The 19,728-nt window shown below is 44.7% G+C and overlaps 1 protein-coding gene across 11 annotated transcripts in view; it reads right to left on the bottom strand.

The window, feature by feature from the left end:
- The window catches only part of NAV1 (neuron navigator 1), a 246,071-nt gene that overhangs the window by 46,958 nt on the left and 179,385 nt on the right, over positions 1–19,728 (bottom strand). The gene's annotated exons all lie outside the window — the stretch shown is intronic.

Below are 19,728 nucleotides of genomic sequence, written 5' to 3'. Positions count from 1 at the left end.
ATCACAGAATTATCTGGTTAATTTTGTTCGTCTCTCAAATGCGGAGGCTAATTTTGTGAATGGCTATGGGCTGGGGACCCAAAGTGCGAACTGAATTACTATAGATTTGCTTACATGCTATTACTGGCACCACTGAAAAGTCAGAGAACATAGTCCCGGCAACTTTGAAGCCTATCACTTTAGGGCATCTGTGGCAACATCTAGGTGATGAATTTTTACTCAGATGCAACTGGGAAGTTTATAACGGTTAAGGCCACACATTTCGAAGATATTTCTTAGAGATCTGAAGTAAAAGCCAAGGAAATTAGACCCCAGTGCCCTATTGTACCTTGACCATTCTGTAAAATTCAGAAATCACAGATTTCCCCTGTGTTCTTTTTCTTTTAAGTCACTCGGCTCATAATTTCTACAGTGACTGCCAAAGTTCCCTGTGGCATCTAATGGGGGAACAGCGTAGAAAGACTCTGGGCCGCTATACCACCGACAATATGAAACATCATCCTAATGTACTCACTGAGCAAAGACTTGTGTTATTTCCGATGATGCCTTATATAACAGAAAAGTGAGAAAACTTCTGCTTGTCCCCAGTTTTAGCTCACCTCAACTCTTGCTCAAGTTGGAGCCACGATCAGCAGGTCCACCTGAGCTCACTCCCCTTTTCTAGAAGGCCTGAGGTTTTTGAGTGGTGGTGATACGGTCACAGGCCCAGTCCTAGGCAGAACCCCATTCAGTCCAAATAAAGACATATGTTTTTCTTTCATACCCTATGCCTGAATCTGTACAGGTGTCACCTAAAAGCAAGTATGCTTTTAGAGAGAGCTAGCCTGCTAGCATGGAGTCCTTCATTGGTCTGGAAAATTGGATGCCCTTGCAGTGGTGTACAAAATTCTGTGCATATGTGCACTTTTCTGGCCTTGGACCATACTTTCAGATTCTCAGGTGTCTATGGCCTAGGAAAAAAAATTTCTTTAGATTATTGTCTTGCCTCAGAGCACCATGCTTCAAGCATCACCTTCTTGATCCTGGCATTTAATCTTCGCTCCGAGGTTAAAAGAGTTTCTTAAGCCTAGACAGACCAAATTGTGTCCTCCCTACCTAATCTTTACACTGAAGCCATAATTCCCAGTGGTTACATTTGGAGACAGAGCCTTTAGGGAGATAATTCAGGTTAAATGAAGTCATTAGAGTGGAGACCTAATCTGATAGGGTTGGTATTCTTATAAGCAGAGGAAGAGACACCGGCGAGCTCTTTCTGTGCATGCGCACAGGGAAAGGTTACGCAGAGACACTGAGAGAAGGTCTACAAGCTTGAGAGAGGTCTCACCAGAAACCCAACCTGACGTCATCTCAACCTCGTGATGTTAGCCTTCAGAACTCTGAGAAAATAAGTTTCTGTCGCTTAAGTCTCCGAGCCTTTGGTATTTTGTTGAAGTAGCCTGGGCAGATTAATATTACAATTAAGTGATGAAAACTAGCTTATTCTTTATTGTTACACCAATACCCCCAGCAGGCTGCCTTGGACACTGACAACCTCCATGATCCAGACAAGTTTTCAATTCAGAGATTTACTCATTTAAATTTTTGATCATAATACCACAGGCCATTACAGCTGAACTAAAATACCCAAATCCGTCAGCTAGGCTCAGTGGAATCTATGGACTGAGAAAATCAAGGAGTCAAGCAAAGTGGAAGGAATTATTGCTTTGACTTGGCAGCAAAATAATCCTGGCGAAACTCCACCTTTTTATGATGCAATCAGGTTCTGTGCGTGCTCCTCTAATGACACGACACACAATTATTCAGCCTCGCAAACAGCTTGTATAGCACTTTGTGGAACAAAATGGATGCAACAGGATTAGAGGTATCAATATGTTTTATTGGGATCTTAATGTGGGAAAGGGTAATTGCAGGGTGGCGGGCGAGAGACAGAAGTGAGAATCGAAGGGGAAGACATGAGAGACTGTTTCCGAGGTGTGGTTTAAAGCCCTGCCATGTCAGCTGGCAGGGCCAGAGCAAAGCAAAAAAAAAGAGCAGAAAGTTGAGCTGTTTAACGGGAGTCTCCTTAATTAGGACCAACTGTGGGTGAGGAATGCTGAGTCGGCCGGCCACAATTTGTTTGAGTTTTCTCTAGTTTCAGAGATTTCCCTTTTTGCCCGCCCCCCACCCCCGCCTTTCCCCTCTACTGTTTTTGCAGGGGTAGGAGTGAAAAAACAAGGTAACTTTCCTCTCTTTCTCGGATGTGTCCAAATGAGGAAATTTAAATCCCCCACCGATTTAAATAAGAGTAAGAGGGGACTCTCTCTCAAGAAAACGGGAAAATTCTCAGGCGTGCCGTCAAGTTCACCTTCAAAGAATAAGCGGCAGCCCTTTGAGGGCAGGCTCTGGAATACTGGATATGCGCCTCTGTCTCCACTGCTCTTTATAACCGGAGGTGAAATCAGTTTGTCTTAGCCTCAGTTTTCCCAAGTATAAACAGGTAATTCAGCACCTACAGAGCAAAATGTTTGGAAAGTTGAACGTTGGGGAGAAGAATTTTGGTTCTGAACCTGGGCAAAAAATGTATCTTGACAAAAACTAAAAAGTCACGAAATTAAAAGGAGCCCGGGTGACTCAGTCGATTAAGCATCAGACTTCGGCTCAGGTCATGATCTCAAGGTTTGTGAGTTTCGAGTCCGCAATCAGGCTCTCTGCTGTCAGGGTGGAGCCTGCTTTGGATCTCTGTCCCCTGCTCTCTCGGCCCCTCCCCTGCTCCTCTCTCTCTCTCTCAAAAATAAACATTAAAAAAATATTTTTAAAAATTCGAAGATGAAATGAAATGAAGATGTCAATTGATAAAAGCAATCTTAATTTGAGTTTCTGTGTTTTTATCAAAGAAGAGTCGGAAGGAGGCTCTAAGAATAGTCACTAGGGTATTATTTTGAACAAACATTTCCTTTTCTTCCCCAAACTGTCACAGATGTTCCATCTTAGAGATTTTTGGAAAGGGATGAAAATGATATTTGATTTAAAATTTCATAAGATACTTCCCGTTTCCTTCCCACTTCTCACCATATTCTTCCCGGGGCCTTTTTTAGGAGGCTGTCACACAATTCCAAAATCCTTGGCTAACTGAAAGGAAATGATAACAACAAGCGTCTGCATTTCTCCATTTTCTTAGAGCAGTCAGGAGTTAAGAGACAACTGACAATATTCTGAAATGTAGGAAAGGTTCAGGTTAAATGCCTAGAGCGGGGCTTGGCAAGTTTCTGTCTGTAAAGGACCAGACAGTAAATAATTTAGGCTTTGGGGGCCATATGGTCTCTGTTGCAACTACTCAGCTCTGCCACTGTGGCACGGAAGCACTCATTGACTGTATGTAAACAGATGAATGCAGCTATGTTCCAAATAACTTTATTTATGGACAATGAAATTTGAATTTCACGTAATTTTCACGTGTCACAAAATATGACTCTTCTTTTGATTTTTCCCCCCAATCACCTGAAAACATGAGAACCATTCTTAGCTTTTTGGGCTGGGCAAAAACAGGCAGTGGAGCAGATACAGTCCAGAAGGCCCAAGTTTGCCGACCGCTGGGCTAGACCAAACTAAAAAGGAAAAGGAAAAGAAATAATAATTCCTCGATTGACAAGTCCTGGGCCGCAAAGCAGTTTTGGACCAAGAAGGACCCCCACTTTTATTCCCTTTCAGTGCCTTTCTGATCTAACCTGTTCAGTTGACAGTCAAAACCAAATTTTTCAACCAGCAATACCACTGGCTCGGTTTTGACTCAGGGAAAAAAAAATAGGGGGTGGGGGAGCGGAGGGGGAGTCGCTGGTGAGAGGCAGGGGGAAAAGAAAAAGAAAACACACTCGTATTGTTTGCACCTCACCCCCAATCCTCCAGCAGAATCAGGCAGTACCACTAAGTAAGATGGGATTCAAACATATTTGCAGCTTTTACAATGATTTATGCAGGACTCACTGGCAGAAGCAAAAGCCTTTTGTAGTTAGAGACACAAAACCTGCTACACAGACCTGTTGGAGGAAGTCCTATAATTTTTTTTTAATGTTTGTTTATTTTCGAGAAAGAGAGAGAGACAGAGCGCAAGCAGGGGAGGAGCAGAGAGAGAGGGAGATACAGAATCTGAAGCAGGCTCCAGGCTCCGAGCTGTCAGCACAGAGCCCGACGCAGGGCTCGAAACTGCAAGATCATGACCTGAGCCAAGTCGGATGCTTATCCAGCTGAGCCACACAGGCGCCCCCGGAGGAAGCCCTATAGAGTGCACATGTCCTGTGTACGATTCTGTTATGATTATGGCAACAGAGAGTCAAGTCCTGCCACTCACCTTCCGATCTCAAATCACCCTGTTAGCTCACAGTGAGAATCAAAAGAGATGACAAAAGACAGGAATCAGGCCCTAAAGTCATACTACTAGGCTAAAGAATCTGTGCAACTCTGAGCAGTTTCTGGCAGCTCCCAAAGATTCAGGCCAGACTGCTGGTGTGAAATGCTGAGCTGGCAATAAACACCTCTAGCCTGTAAGCTACTCTCTCTTCGTGGAACGAGGCTTCACCACAAACCAAATGGACTGCCAGGCGTTCCCTTTGAACACATCACTGCCCCCCCCCCCTTTTTTACTTCTTTGTATCACATTCAATCTTCACACTCGATTCCCTGGCCTTCCATTATCACCTTTTTTTTTTCTTTTACTCTATTAAATAATAAGTCCACTTTCTAACCTCTTCTTTCGAGTTCCACAGAAACGGAGATCATCTTTTTTCAATTCACCGAGCCTCAGTTTAAAATCCTGACTCAAAATAGAGGGCTAAAGCGCCACCCAAACTTTCCGCCTGTAATTACCCTAATGCTGTCCACATTTAATCTACAAAAGAAAAACAAAACAAGGGACATTAAAAAGGAAAGCTAGCAAAAGAGAAACAAACACCAAATCCCAAATCCTAAAATCTAGATCTAGAGAGGAAAGTATTAGACCCTAATTCCTCATGTCTATCTGCCTGCATGCTATCATGTTGACCGAGCATGCTGGTTAGAGAGACCCAAGTGTCTCTTTACATCCAGGGGCGTGAGCACCTAGGAGGATATACTCAGGATAAATGCAAAGTATGTGACATTTAGTAATACACTTACAGGAAATGGTCATCCAAATCCATGGATTCACCATGACTACTCTTGTTTTCCATTTCAAAAGTAATAGTAAGAAACCAATCCATAGCAGAATGCAAGCACCCCTCTCCTCCGTACCCTCTTGAGATCCCCAGGGGGAAATTCAGTGAACAACCTTGGATGAAGAGGGTTACTCTACCACAAGTCAAATGCAGGGTCACACAAAACAGTCGTTGTCCCTTCACTAAACATAAAGGAAAATAAACACCCAGGGCTGGTTGGAGAGTGACACATAAGATAAAAGATGAAGCTGTGTTCCAAGTTATAGAAACTTTTTAAGGAAAATGTTTAAGGCTTATTTATTTTTGAGAGATAAAGAGAGCATGAATGGGGGAGGGGCAGAGAGAGGGGGAGACACAGAATCTGAAGCAGGCTCCAGACTCTGAGCTGTCAGCGCAGACCCCGACATGCGGCTCGAACTCACGGACTGTGAGATCATGACCTGAGCCGAAGCTGGATGCTCAACCAACTGAGCCACCCAGGCACCCCAGTTATAGAAACTTTTAGTACAGCCTAGTTAGATCACTTTCAAGTTTCAACCTCAGTGACTTTGACTAGATTTCTTCATTCCCATAACTTTTGCAACTCCTCTTTATGTCCTGTCCTCATTTAAAGTCCAAACTAAAAGTATTAATCATATATGATGGCACTGGCCATGGGGTAGGAGTAAAGGGTGGTAACAGTTTTCTCCTTTCACCTTCCCACAAAGACTTAGAACTTGAGATCTTGAAGGACTTCAGTGTGTTGCCAGGGAGGCTTATCAATTTATTACAAGGGGAGCTTGCCCGGTCCTTCAACCGGCACCTTGATATCATTGTTTCAAGAGAAATAGTCGTGAGAAGGTGGGACAATTTAAGGGCACTTCATAATCGACCATTTCTTAATCTGTACGGACTCAGCACTAAAGATTTCCCCTGGAGCCAGGCAATCCATATAAACGTCTGAACCTGCTTTGTGAAAAACTGTTCATTTAGTCAGCAGGTAGGCTGGGATCGGACTCAACATCAGCTACTCCTTATGCCCACCCCCCCAAACATAACCAACATAAGCTCTACGTTGCTGGAGAAACGTGTAGCAATGTCCTGTCCTTAAACAGAGGAAAGTCTGCAGTTTTACTAAAGACTCACGGCTCTCTGGAAGACAACCTTACCTAATTTAGGAACCTGAGGGGACAACCAAATGATTCTAACAAACACTCAGAGTCTTTGCATCATACCTTCCAACTTCAGAAATGCGGAAGCCCAGGGCTTGGTCTCCTTCAGTCTGCGGAGTGAACGCGGCTCTCTAACTCATTTTGTTACCTGTCTATAAGCTTGCATCAAATCAGAGCAGTGCCTCCGCTTTTCTAGTACTGAATGCAGTGTCAATCCAAGAGGTGTTTTTTAAAAGGCATCTTCAGGGGCACCTGGGTGGCTCAGTCGGTTAAGCGGCGGACTTCGACTCAGGTCATGATCTCACGGTCCATGAGTTCGAGCCCCACGTCGGGCTCTGTGCTGACAGCTCAGAGCTTGGAGCCTGTTTCAGATTCTGTGTCTCCCTCTCTCTGACCCTCCCCCGTTCATGCTCTGTCTCTGTCTCAGAAATAAATAAACGTTAAATAAAAAAAAAAAAAGGCATCTTCAACACACTGCCTTTTATACTGATCCTTTTATCAAAAGGGCATGTATTTTACATTACTGTCTAGTGGAGATGCCAGATTTTGTGTTGATCCATGCAAACACTCTAATCTTAGTTTTCTTGGCGAACATCACCAACCATTATTAAGACAACAGTCACCATGTGCCCAGTATTGAACTATGTATATACCGAACACTTTGCTGGCATTTAGTCTTCATATTAACCCTGAGTTAGATACCACTTCCGTTCTACCTCTATGAGAGCTGAAACTTGAGACAGGGGAAGTTATGCGCACAAGGTCCTACAGCAAGTTAAGAACCAGAGTCAGTTTGGTATCAGGATGTAACTCTAAAGACCCTGTTTTTTAACCACTACATATACTATAAACAGTCCCTCCACGAGAGACAGAACGGAAGTTAGGGGTAGTCAATAGCAAAACTAAATTAGGCATTTACTCAGATCACTAGGGAACCATTTGGTATTACTTCTGCAGTGGATTATTTGGCAGCTTTCCAAATGGCGTTCCACTGGAGGGCAGTGATCACTTATGCATCTCCTGGGGCTCTTTGCACAAAAAGGTGGTCTCAAGGTCAAATTTAATTTGTGTCTGCTCCATCACTTTTACATCCTATCTCAACAGTTACTGAAGGCTGAGACCGACAATGGTGAAAAAGAAATGGGTTCGTTCCTAGACCTTCAAAGACTGCAAACCAAAACCCAATTTGCCCGGGATGACTCACTCCTGGCCAGCTAAAGGGAGGGCTTTAGCAAAAAGAAGCGTGTAGGATAGTCTAACTTGACAGAGCCCTTTCACATTTGCTCCAACCGATTCTTACAGACCGCAAAGGCAAACTGTGGCATGAGCACCACCAAATAAAATCTCGACGGCACGTGCACACAGTAGAATCGGGAAAAGCAATTGTTGAGGTGGCAGAAGCATAGGAGGAAGAGTAGCTAATAACTGATTTAACCATCTGGTGGGTAGGTTGCTCTTCTTGGACAACCCTGTTTGGCCCTCCTTCCCCTCTAGAAAAACCCATCCAGGACTCTACCTGGCCTTTGAATATCAAGTTCATGCTTCTGCATGTTGCTTTGCAAAGGAAGTCTTTTTAACCCATGCGTAAGAGTCTAAACACCATTCCCTCACAGTGAGGAGAGGGGGAGAATGCTGGATGAGCCCCCCCAAGTAGGACCACTATATGCGGTCTTTTAGATTCAACGGAGCGCCTGTGGCCCTAGGGAAAGGGGAGCGCAGAGGCCGCCCTACACATGGCGCGGCCCTGGGCCTTCCACATGGGCCGCGGAATTGGCTGCGTCACCCCTAGAACTCCTCAAAACACGCTCGCATCACGGCTAGGCTGACCAAGCGGTACTCGTGGTGCCTCCTTTTCAGACAGCTGTCTTACATTTCAGGCATGGGGCAGTCTTGAGAGTCTAAGTCGTCAGTGCGACGGCCCCTCACAGCTTTGGCTTGGGAATCTACAGCAATTTAGCGGCTCCTGCGGGCTTCCGCCTCACCAGAGGAAGTCCCGCCCACCGGCTTCCTCTCCTATCAACACCTGGCAACTGCCAATGGCTCTTCTTGGCGCTGCGGTCTGTGCCGCTTGCGCGTCTGTTTTCCTTCAGGTGCTCATCTTAGATGGTGATCTGAAGTCCAGAGGCGTTATTTAGGGAGTGGCCATGTGTGGGAAGACTGGTGTGTGCTAAAAAACTGACAGCAACGGAATAGGGCCCAGGCCAGACTTGAGTATGAGGGCACTTTAGAGACGGCTTCCTCATGCAGAAGAGCTTGGTCACCCAATCTTGGAGAAACCACAGTCCTTCAAGCGCTAGACATCTCCAAATGCAAGAGGAAATGTTCCTCACTCGTGCCTCGCTGGATGAAAATGAATTCAGAATTGTTTCCTAGGCTAATGGCAGGTGTCCTGGGTCAGCTGATTTTAGAGAATGTCATTTGATTACAGCATTGAAGACGGAGTATATGCTATGAGCCACAGCGTTGTGTAGCTTCTATTCCAAGACACAGGATCAAATATAGAAACTGAAAGAAACCTCTAAAGACTCTTCCCCCATTAGAGACCTTGAGGAGGAGCTGCTTTTTCAGATATTCAATGGAGCGTATGGCACAAAAGTCAAGGCCCAAGGGCAGGTTGTTGAACGGGGAGATAATGGGAATTGCTTTTTTTGCCGATGACATCCTGGTGAGAGAACCAGCAGCATTGCATTGGTCAGTGTGACAGTAGAGCTTTTATGGAAAGCTCACTTTAACATCCTCTTATACCACACCTACCACTATTATTGTAACTACGGAAGGAAACCTTTGGGGGCCAAGAAAGAATCATTAACTGATCAATCACAAAGCTAGCCTGAGTAGAAAAGAAAAAAAGAAAGGAATTGTCCCGTAAGTTCCATGCCTTTTTTAAAAAAAAATCCCTAGGGGCGCCTGGGTGGCGCAGTCGGTTAAGCGTCGGACTTCAGCCAGGTCACGATCTCGCGGTCCGTGAGTTCGAGCCCCACGTCAGGCTCTGGGCTGATGGCTCAGAGCCTGGAGCCTGTTTCCTATTCTGTGTCTCCCTCTCTCTCTGCCCCTCCCCCGTTCATGCTCCGTCTCTCTCTGTCCCAAAAATAAATAAACGTTGAAAAAAAAAATTAAAAAAAATCCCTAGAGAAGGATTAAGTATAAAAAAAAAAAATACCGGATGCGTTGGAAGACAAACCTATTAGTCTGAAAAAAGAATTTTTCTTCAGGATGAAAATGCAGAGAATTTCTACATATTCAGTCAGGTGAATGCAAACTACTGGCTGAAAAGCTAAGCAGCAGGAGGTGGGGGTTCTGAGGCATCATGAATGAGAATGTTTTGCAGAGTCAGCCTGTTTGGCAACTGCCCAGGACACCATCAGCCAAGGAGGTCAAATGTTCAGTTAGCAAAGGTAGAGGTCCTTGAGATCCTTCTTGGGCCCTGCGTGGACATCTTGAAGAGAGAGATGAAACAATTCGAAGAGCTGATAAAATGGTTTTGTTTCAGAATAAACAAGAAAGTATGAAGTGTTTGAAGAACTAGGCTTTTTAAGTGCCTGAAAATACGACTGTAGTGCTTTAATCTAGATAAACTCGATGAAAACACATGAAAACGGGAGATATAAATACTTTCATGTAGGCTCTGCATTGTACTCATATTTGTGCACTTTCCCCTTCATTTCCAGTCTGTTCCTTGGAACATCATAACTCCCAGAGGCAACGTTTAGCTCCTACCACGGCTACTCTTTCCTGGTGAATCCATTCTGCTTACCCTCTATAATTAAAAACAAACAAACAAAACAAAACAAACAAAAAACCCCAAAGTTCCCTTCTAGGAGACTCTTCCCCATTTCAGGCATCAGGAGTGAGCCCCCTTTAAGGAATTCACCTTCCAGGTACTTCTCCCACATATAGGAACTCAAATGCCTTTATGTAAAAGATTTAATTATTTTTTAGTTTTTTTTTTTTTTAATGTTTATTTATTTTTGAGACAGAGGGAGACAGAGCGCGAGTGTGGGAGGGGCAGAGAGAGAGGGAGACACAGAATCTGAAACAGGCTCCAGGCTCTGAGCTGTCAGCACAGAGCCCGATGCGGGGCTCGAACCCATGAACCGTGAGGTCATGTCCTGAGCCGAAGTCAGACGCTTAACCGACTGAGCCACCCAAGTGCCCCTAAAAGGTTTAATTTTTACTTTACTGGGGCAAGAGGGTTTTTTTTTTCTCTGTGTGTATGTCAATTCTTTCTAGTATTGCTGCAGACAACTGAAGTATGTTGTGTGCAAAATGTTAACTGGACAATACTTAGGCAGGGTATTAAGTTACGGTTGTCTTTGCTTTGAATTCTTATCACTGCTGTCTAAAGGCACTAGTTTCTCTAAAATTTTTCTTAAAGTATCTAAAGTTATGCCTCTGTTCCTGACTGCATTGTATTTACGTTATACCTGAAGCTATATTTTCTTTAACATTTTGGTAAAATTACACTGTGTGAAATGTTAGTCATATGGATTGTATTGCTAATTTTATCTTGAGAGCCAATTATACATGTTGAATAAAATGAATTCTTTCCCCAGTTAAAAAATGGGTTAAGTTCATGATACTGTGTTTTATAATAAGAATTATATATATTTGGTTCTTGTCCCTGTTTCTGGCACAGAGCTCCTGAAATCCTGGGAACTTCCTAAGTGATGACAGTGATACCAGGTGTCTTTAGTTAGGTCAATGTGGTGACTTTTGGACCCCACCTAAGGATGGGGAGTGGTTGCCTGGGGAACCAATCACGCGATTAAAAGGTTGGAACTTTCAGTCCCTCTAAGGTTGAATTCATTGGCAAAGGCCAATGATTTAATTTGCCACGCCTACAGAATGAAGCCTCCGTAAAGACCAAAAAGGACAGCGTTTGGAGCGCTTCTGGGGTTGATGAACATGTGGAGCAGCTGAGACAGCCACTCAGGGGACCCAGAAGCTCCACACCTCTTCCCACACACCTTGCCCTATGTGTCTCTTCCATCTGGCTGTTCCTGAGTTGTATCCTTTTATAATAAGCTGGTACTCAAGTAAGGAAATGTTCTCCCGAATTCTGTGACCTACTTTCGCACATTAATCCAACCCAAGGAGGGGATGGGGGAACCTCTGATCTACAGCCGGGCGGTCAGAAGCCCAGGTGACAGTCTGGACTTGCAACTGGCGTCTGAAGCGGGTGGGAACAATCTTGTAGAAGTGAGCCCTTCACCTGGGGGATCTGATGCTCTCTCCAGGTCGACAGTGTCAGAATTCAGATGAATTGTGGGATGCCCAGCTGGTGTCAGAGAATCATGCATCCGAATCGGAGATCAATATAACAGGAAAAAATAAAATTGTGTCCTGTGGTACAAGTAACACAAATATTCTAGCATCGATGACAGCGTTGAAAAAGTAAAAGCAGAGCCCTCTGGTTTGATCCTGGTGCCTCCTCACTCATGAGCCGCATGGGGAGAACCCGCATTTGTAGGCTACCATCTGTCCTTTCAAACTGCCCACACTCACCGTCTTCACGTTACCTCACATGTACTCCTCCACCCACTGGAACTTGGACTGCATCCTCACCACTTCACTAAAATCTCTCTGGCCAGGATGACCCAAGGCTCTGTATATTGCTAAATCCACTTAGGATTTTTTAGTCGTATTTCTCCAGCCTGTCAGTTGCATCCGTCAGTGTCCGTCACTCCTTGAAATTCTTCCCTTTGCCTCAGTGACAGCATTCTCTTCCTGTGCTCCCCCCCCTTCCAGACTCCCTCTTCCTCTGCCAACTCCTTAAATTTTGGTCTTTCATTGTATGTGGCCCTTGACTTAACTGGTATTCTCATTCTACCCATTTTCCTTGGAGTTCTCTCCCTGGCATATAGGACAGCAAAGCATCTTCTTCTACAGGGTAAGAGAGGTTGGATGGAGGGGTCTGGCACAGAGTAGATTCTCAATAAAAACATGCCGAAGGAATGAAGCATGGGATATTAAAATGCCTTTAGGGATATGGTGGAGAATCCTACCAGGGTCTGTGGTGGGAAAGAAGGCCATATGGAAAAACAACTGTTACTAAATGTCTTCTTCAAAGCAATGTTATTCTACTGGGGGTTCCCAGGTCCTAATTTTCCTTCACATTCCCCCTCCTTGGGCTTTCATTTGCCATCAAACTGGCAATGTACCTAGATTTGGCAAAGAGTATAATAGGTTCAGCTTGGGTTCCTATAGTTGGGAAGGTTACACCAGGATCTTCTTTGTTCCATGTTTAGTTTAAAAACAATCACCCTGTATAATTACTCATCAGAGGCCAACACTTTACATAGCCCCCAATATGTTTCTGGAAAACAAGGCCTCTTCAGAGTTTGCCCAGAACAGCTTAAAAACACAAGACAGAAGCAGAATCTGCTATGAAGTTGTTTATGTGTGAAAATTGCGTGACCTCTCATAATGAAAGCCATCTTGAGAACCCGAAGCCTTGTCATTTCTGTGGAAAACACTTATCCTGACCAATGCAAAATACACAGCATCTGAGTTGAGCACTATCATTTTGAAGGAATAATCGGAGAAGCACTGTAAAACATTACCCCGATCTCTTTAATAAAGGCATTTGAAAGATACATTCTTACACCAATGTTAACCACTCTCCGATCCCAGACAGTAGTCAGATATGAGGTCACCAAGTTTTCCGGTCATACACTGGATGGTAGAATTTAATAAAAAAAAAAAAAAGAGGTTTTCTCCAATTACCCAAATATGGGCTGAAATTTAAATATAGCACAATTGCTTCTGCTTTTTCCACTTACAAAATATGCTGTGTAGCGTCTACAGGGGCTAATCAATTCTCCTTGGATGGACTGCAATAGTTATGCCACAGTGGTGCCCAAATTGACAACCTAAAAAGTATTTACAGTATCTTTCCCCCCAAAATAGCCGCTTCTTAGATAAGTGAATGCTCTTCACTTGGGAAGACACGTATAGGCCGACCAAGAGAATTTTTTTGGCTTAGGGGGATGCGGGTTTCCAATCCATTCTCCGATCCCAAACGGATCTGAGATACTATACAAGGTAACCTTTCATCTGAGCCTCCTCCCCGCCCCGGCCCGAACAGCCCATACATTCTTTCCTAATGTAAAGATTTCCAACAACAGCATAAAACTAGCTGTTAATAATAGGTCCCAACATGTAAATTACAGCGGTCTCCAAAAATAAAGCTTCATGGGGGAAAAATTTGCAAGTTACCACTGTGAGGTAGATGCAGTAAAAGAACAGTTTCCTCACACCACGGAAATCTGGATGTCCTCGCTCAACTGGCAGACAAGTATTCCGAAGGCAGTCCTTGGGAGCGATTTTTTTGTGTGTAAACCAAACCATGGCTTTTCCCTACCTCGCCTCTCTGTCTCCTGCTCCTCAACCAACCTTACAATTAAACACCCAAGGCTTGTTCCTAAGTCTCAGTCTTTCCTTATGTTTCTAGAGAGCGGTAAGAGAGCAGGGCGCAGGGGGGCAATGCTGTAATCTGTCACCTTCTCAGCACTTTTTCTAAGGTAAGGACCGGGACCACGTGTTACTTGTGAAGTTTTCTTTCTTACCAACTAGCCCATAAACGCCTATAGCCCCGAGACCCTTAGAATGAGAGCACTTGATAAGGATTCCAAAAGCAGTGCTCCCAAGAGGCCCCCTAGGTTCATGCATTCTGAATAGCTTCCTCCCCCCAACCCCCTAAGATTCTCCACTCTTCTTTGATCAGTCCTACCAAGGAACACTGGGCAGGTCTGTCCAAAGAAATCCTAGCATTAAAAAAGTCCATTGAATGGAAAGTTTACTTGTCTCTTTAATCTAGGTCTTAAGAAAGGTTGAGTTGTCACTCCCACCATGGGGGGGGGGTGAGGGGGGGGGACCACTGATCTGGCCTGTTGGGCATTGTCATTTTTACAGCCCTCTTGCCTTCATCTTTATCTCAAAATTAACCGCTTTCTTATCTTAAGTCATTTAGTTCATGGCCTGCTTACTCTTGGTGAAATATCTTTGTGGAGGGCTCTGAAGGTTTTTCACTTCAGAGAACAGGACAGCTGAATACCACATTGTGCGTGGGGGTCAAAGGTCAGCATCACAGAGAAAACCCAGCTAATGCATTGTGAAAGACCTTCATTTTTATGGGTGAGTCTTCCATGCATGTGAAAGTAAGCACATCTCTCACCTATCACAAAGCCTTGAACAAAAGGAATGAAAAGAAAAAGGAATCTTAATTCTTAACCAGTAAGTGGATGAAGTAAAGATCTTATTCCAGAGAAACAAAACGATATGCAGGTGTTCAGGCAAGGTAAAAAGCCACTCATTATATGCCCCAGGCATGACATTCTGCCCGCTTAAGGATGAAGGATGAATGGGGGAAAAAATAACAGGGAACTGAAAAGATTTAAACTTCTCAACCCCTCACCTGCAAATGTCAGATATACCAAACGTTTCTGTGAGGCAGATGTCCGACCCCGTTTTCACAGAATCAGGTGTTGAAGTATCTGGAGTGCTTTGCAAACGTAAATACCTGGCCGTTTTCGTAACTGGTTATTGCTTTCAACACCCCGTGAGATCGGATCGCCACATTTCTGCAGCAAATCCTCACCGACGCACTTTCCCTTGACACAACATTCCATTCCCTCCAAACCGCCTGTGTGCGGCTCAACTGCCGGTGCCCTTCATTCTCCTTCCAAGAAGGGGAAACTGAGGCTGGGAATTTTGCCCTGGGCAGTGGAACAAGTCAGTGGCAAAGTCAGTATTAGATTTCTGGGTGCTTCATCTCTTTCCTTCGGTACCAAAAATGTACTCCAATGCTGGCTGTATATAAAGCACATACTTAGCCCGGGAACCCTTTTCCCAGCCTCTCTGACTTGTCCTTCACTTACGCTTTCCTCCGACTGCCTCCTGCCTCATCACCTCCCCAGGTCGAGAGGGAGAACAGTTTTTGTTATCTAAAGATACATATCTTAGGAAAAAATAACAATTTGGGGAACACAGGAAATGACTGGCTAGGAAACTGCTTTTGGTATTAACATGCTTTTCTTGGGCAACTGAATTGAAATCTCTGTTCTGAGGCTTTATGATCAGTCTGGGGCTTTGGCGTAATCCTTAAAGAAGTCAAAAGAAGGAAAATTGAAATTAAAAGAAGAGAAAGTTAATCAAAATCAAACTGGTTTTGTTTCTGGGAGAGGTGCCTTCAGGCAACAGACAGGAACAAAAACATCCTGTTCTTTCTTCCATTTTGTTCGGATGCTGGGTGGACCCAGAGCCACTTCTCAGCTTAGAAAAGGGGTCCCTGCGGCTCCCTGGCACAGACCCCTGCTATCCAAAAGGGGTCTGTGCCAGGAAGACCCTCTGCCTTTCTCACATCTGGAAGAACGAAGCCCTAATGGGGCTGGAAGGGAGGCAGAAGCTCAGGGTCCCCTTGCCCTGCCCTCCCCCCCAAAAAAACTGTGACCGGTTTCCTCTCCGCCATATCCTCACCCATTACTATGTATGTGCAAATCATCCGGGCAGATGGGTGTTTTTCTACATACAAAGGCTTCCAGAGAAGGCCCTTCCACACCTTCCTTAGGGCGCCCATTATGTGTCAAATCCTTGCAGCAGTTAAGTCCTTGTTACAGAAAATTACACAGACAGGCGCCCGTGAACTACCCCGTGAACTACGCGGTTCAAAGTACGAGAACCAGCCCGGTTTTCCCCGACACACTTCTGCTCTTCCACCTCCACTCTGCACACCTATACCACAATGCACTGTTGTCTCCACTGTCAGTTTCTTTCAGCGGAGCAAGATCGTCATGACCCAGAGCAACCTGAGAGCACAATCCTTCTAGAGTTTTATAAACGCCCCCCAGGACCTTCTAAGTCCTACACCTATCTCAATGACGGTTTTCCTGACAATTTGCCTTTTCAAGCTCCCCAAAGCCTCCAAGAATGCAGTTTTCATAGAAATGATTTTCTTTTTACACTCACATTTCATCCCCTTATGTAATCATCAAATGATACAATTTCAACTGGCATGAAGACGCTTGGGAACAAACAGCTCTTGGTAAGTGTTGAGCTAGACTGGTGGGAGCACGTGGGTACAGACACAGCAAAGGGCAGAATTAGTGTTCAGTGTGCGGAGGGCATAAAAAGCAAGTCCGGGGGGAGGGCTCTGCTCTATCTGATGCCTGGAAGCACGGCAGGAAGACAAGGGTGAAATTCATAAGGCTGAAGACATTAGCGTAGCTCCACCTCTGACCTTTCCTCCTCCTCAGTATATTCCTCCTTGCTTCCCCTCTGGGTTTCTTTGCTAAACGTGAGACCAACAGTGGGGCTAAGCAAAGTGAAACTGACAGAAATAAAACTTCAGGTTATTTCTGATTCCTTGGGCTCAAATCACTCAACCGGCATTATTTTACTTGGATGGCATTATTTTACTGGTAGAATCATTCTGGTTTAGGCAGCGTCACAGTTCAACTTTATAAAAGAGACAAGGAGTGGCTAAGAGGCTTGCCACAGCAGACCGTTACGTGAAAACCAGAACCAGACCCAGGACTTTCGACTTCTTTGGGGGTCTCCTACAGATGGCAGTGCCTCCCTGGCACGGCAAGATTTTTTTTTTTTCCAAGGGCTTTGGACTTGCTGGGGATCAAAGCTGCTTCCACAATGAACAGCTCTGTGCAAATTTCCAGAATTAGTTTCTCAGATAGCAGGAAGGCTCCTGAACCAGGCTGTGCAGGAGTAGGCAATGACTTCCTCCCTCCTGCAGGAGGCATGGTTAGTTTTTCAGACCTAGGACCTGACTGGTCTTTTACCCCCTGAGGTTCAGAGGCCGGGGTGGAGGCTGGTGGAATTTCCCTGCTGAAGGAACTGAAGTGTAGCAGCCCAGATTCCATCTCCCTTCCTAAACACGCCGTATATGCTAATCCTCTGGGACCACAGCTTTGCCAGGATTTCCATATGGAGACTCCAGAAGAAAAACAAACACTTAAAAGATAACGGCAAATATGAGATTCATCTATGGGAGATGAAAGCAATTTCTAGAAACCACAGGAGAAAACTGGTGTTATTACATATACCTCCCCCTTCACATTTAATTTACGAGTCTGGGGGAGAAGGACCCTGTTAATGGGACAAAGACAAGACAGGAAAATTAATAAATTAACATACTGCTCATTACACTTCAAAAGTAATTCTAAAATGCATGATAAGCATGGAGATTAGTGGTCTCTATGGATTTTCCTCATTCAGAGAGCCACCTTTTCAGGAAAAGGTGATTTGTAAGTCGTTCCCAGCCCCCCCACCCAAGATCAGCTCAATGCTAGCCTAAAAGGTATCTGCAAAGTTATCAAACATGAATCCCATATATTAGAGGGCCACTCATGTGAGACTGCTGTGGGGAGCTCCGAGTTCTGGAAGAGTCCTCCGAGAACAAGCACTTAGTAGCAACAGGTACGGAAATCTGGCTTGCAAGTCCGGGACCCGGAAATTACAAGGATGTTCACCTAGAATTTATGAGAGCCAAGCTTAAATGGGGAGAAACAGTATAAATTATGGGAACCGAATACATATTTAACAGGAAGAAATAGGAAGAAATGGCACACATGTTCAGAACACGGAAACACATCACGATGTAAACAAGGATTTCATTAGGGAACTCTTTCCAGACAGGAGGCGTCCATCTCCAGGGTCTGATTAACCAAAGAAGTGCTGCTTTCCAACTGTGTATCAGAGAGAATTAAGAACAAGGTCTAGGATGTGTGCCACGGAACATTGCTGTTATCTTAGCCACTGTGTCTAGGGGGTCAAATTCCAGAAATCCTGACACCCAAGAATAATTCCCAAGTATTTGTTTTCCCTGAGGGCCTTTGGGCCATAATTCCACTCACTGGCAGAAATACTACTTCTGTTTAAAGCTGTTAAAAACCTATTTTTAAAATCACACAGTTGGCAGATCACCAGGATCAAAACCTGGTAATCTAGTATAGTCTTATAGAAGAATTGAAAATAATCCATGGGAAAATGTGCCAAGCCTGAAAAACAACACTTTCATGCATGTGTGTGCACGCGCGTGTGTGCGTGCGCGCACACACACACACACACTCTCGCTCTCACAGGAGCATGTGTGCACGCACCAGACAACTCCCAGAAGAATGAGGAGGGCCTAGCAGGACATTAAAGATGACGGACTGGGATGTGTCTTATGTTCTAGTTTTCCTACCTATGACCCAATGATCTTCCTGTTCCATAAATTCTCTTCAAGACACATCTTGGGTCCAGGGCCCTCCCTCCCTCTTCTTCCATACCTGAAAACCTTCCTCCTTCCTGAATACACTCTCCAAATTTCCTTGCAGTCTACATTTGAACTTTTCATGACCGCCACACTCACTGTCCTCTTGAGGCAATGCCCGTAGACCTGGTGTTCAGTCTTTCTTTACATTTTCGACTTGCTTGCTCCCCATTTCCAGCTACTGTTATTCCTAGTGCCAGGAGTCAACATCTGACCCTGTAACAGGTTAATCATACCGTCATGTGGATTGAAAGCAGTGGTCTTTTTTTCTCTTTGTAGTGATTAGCACAATTCTTGGCACACAGTAGGAAATTAACAAATACTCACTGGCGGCTGACTGATATGTAGCTGTTATATTTCGGGAGATAGGACCTGACCCAATCTAAACAGCTCTAAGGGTGATGTGGCACAGGCTAAGCACGGTATATATAAATTTGTACTGTTACATTAAGCGCTTATAATAGAATCCTGTGAGCTATGTGTTGTCACTATTAAATTCCACAGAGACACCGCTTGAGTAAGAGTCCCTGGCCCCTAGGAACTTATGATTAGACAAAAACCCCACCATATGACAAATGGATACAAAAAAAAAAAAGCTGGAAAGTTGCTTCCTTGGAGGTTGGAGAACCTCATTAACAGCTCTCCTTTCTAAAAAATGACCATCCCAGCAGGGAGCCGCGGCATTCTCAAGTTTGCAGAAAGCGCCAGGCTCCTAGGCCTCACATTCAGTCTATGGTGGAATGGGCTGTGCAGCCAGGCAGAGCTGTCTGAATTTCTGCTCCACCACTTACTGGCTGTGACTTGGGACAGGCATGTTCCCCTTCCTGAATGCATGCGCACATCACAAAAATGGCCACATCCCCATCAGCCCTTCTTGGTTACTGGGAGGAGTAGACAAGGTCAAAAAGCACCCAGCTCAGGTCCCAGCAGGTAGGTAGGTACACAACTTCCCTCTGCTCTCCTCTTTTGAATCCCCTACCCCCTACTCAAATGGCACCTGTAGCCATACATTCAACCGGAAAACCAGTTTATGAGGGATCTGCCACATCCTCTGTAAGTCTGTGGGTTACATCAAGCTTTTCTTTTAATGTTTATTTATTGTTGAGAGAGAGAGAGACAATGAGTATGAGTGTGTGAGAGGGAG

Source organism: Felis catus, chromosome F1, assembly GCF_018350175.1.
Source record: "Felis catus isolate Fca126 chromosome F1, F.catus_Fca126_mat1.0, whole genome shotgun sequence".
Classification (NCBI taxonomy): domain Eukaryota; kingdom Metazoa; phylum Chordata; class Mammalia; order Carnivora; family Felidae; genus Felis; species Felis catus.
Note: the sequence above shows the minus strand (reverse complement) of the source record. Positions and strands in the feature narration are given on the sequence as shown.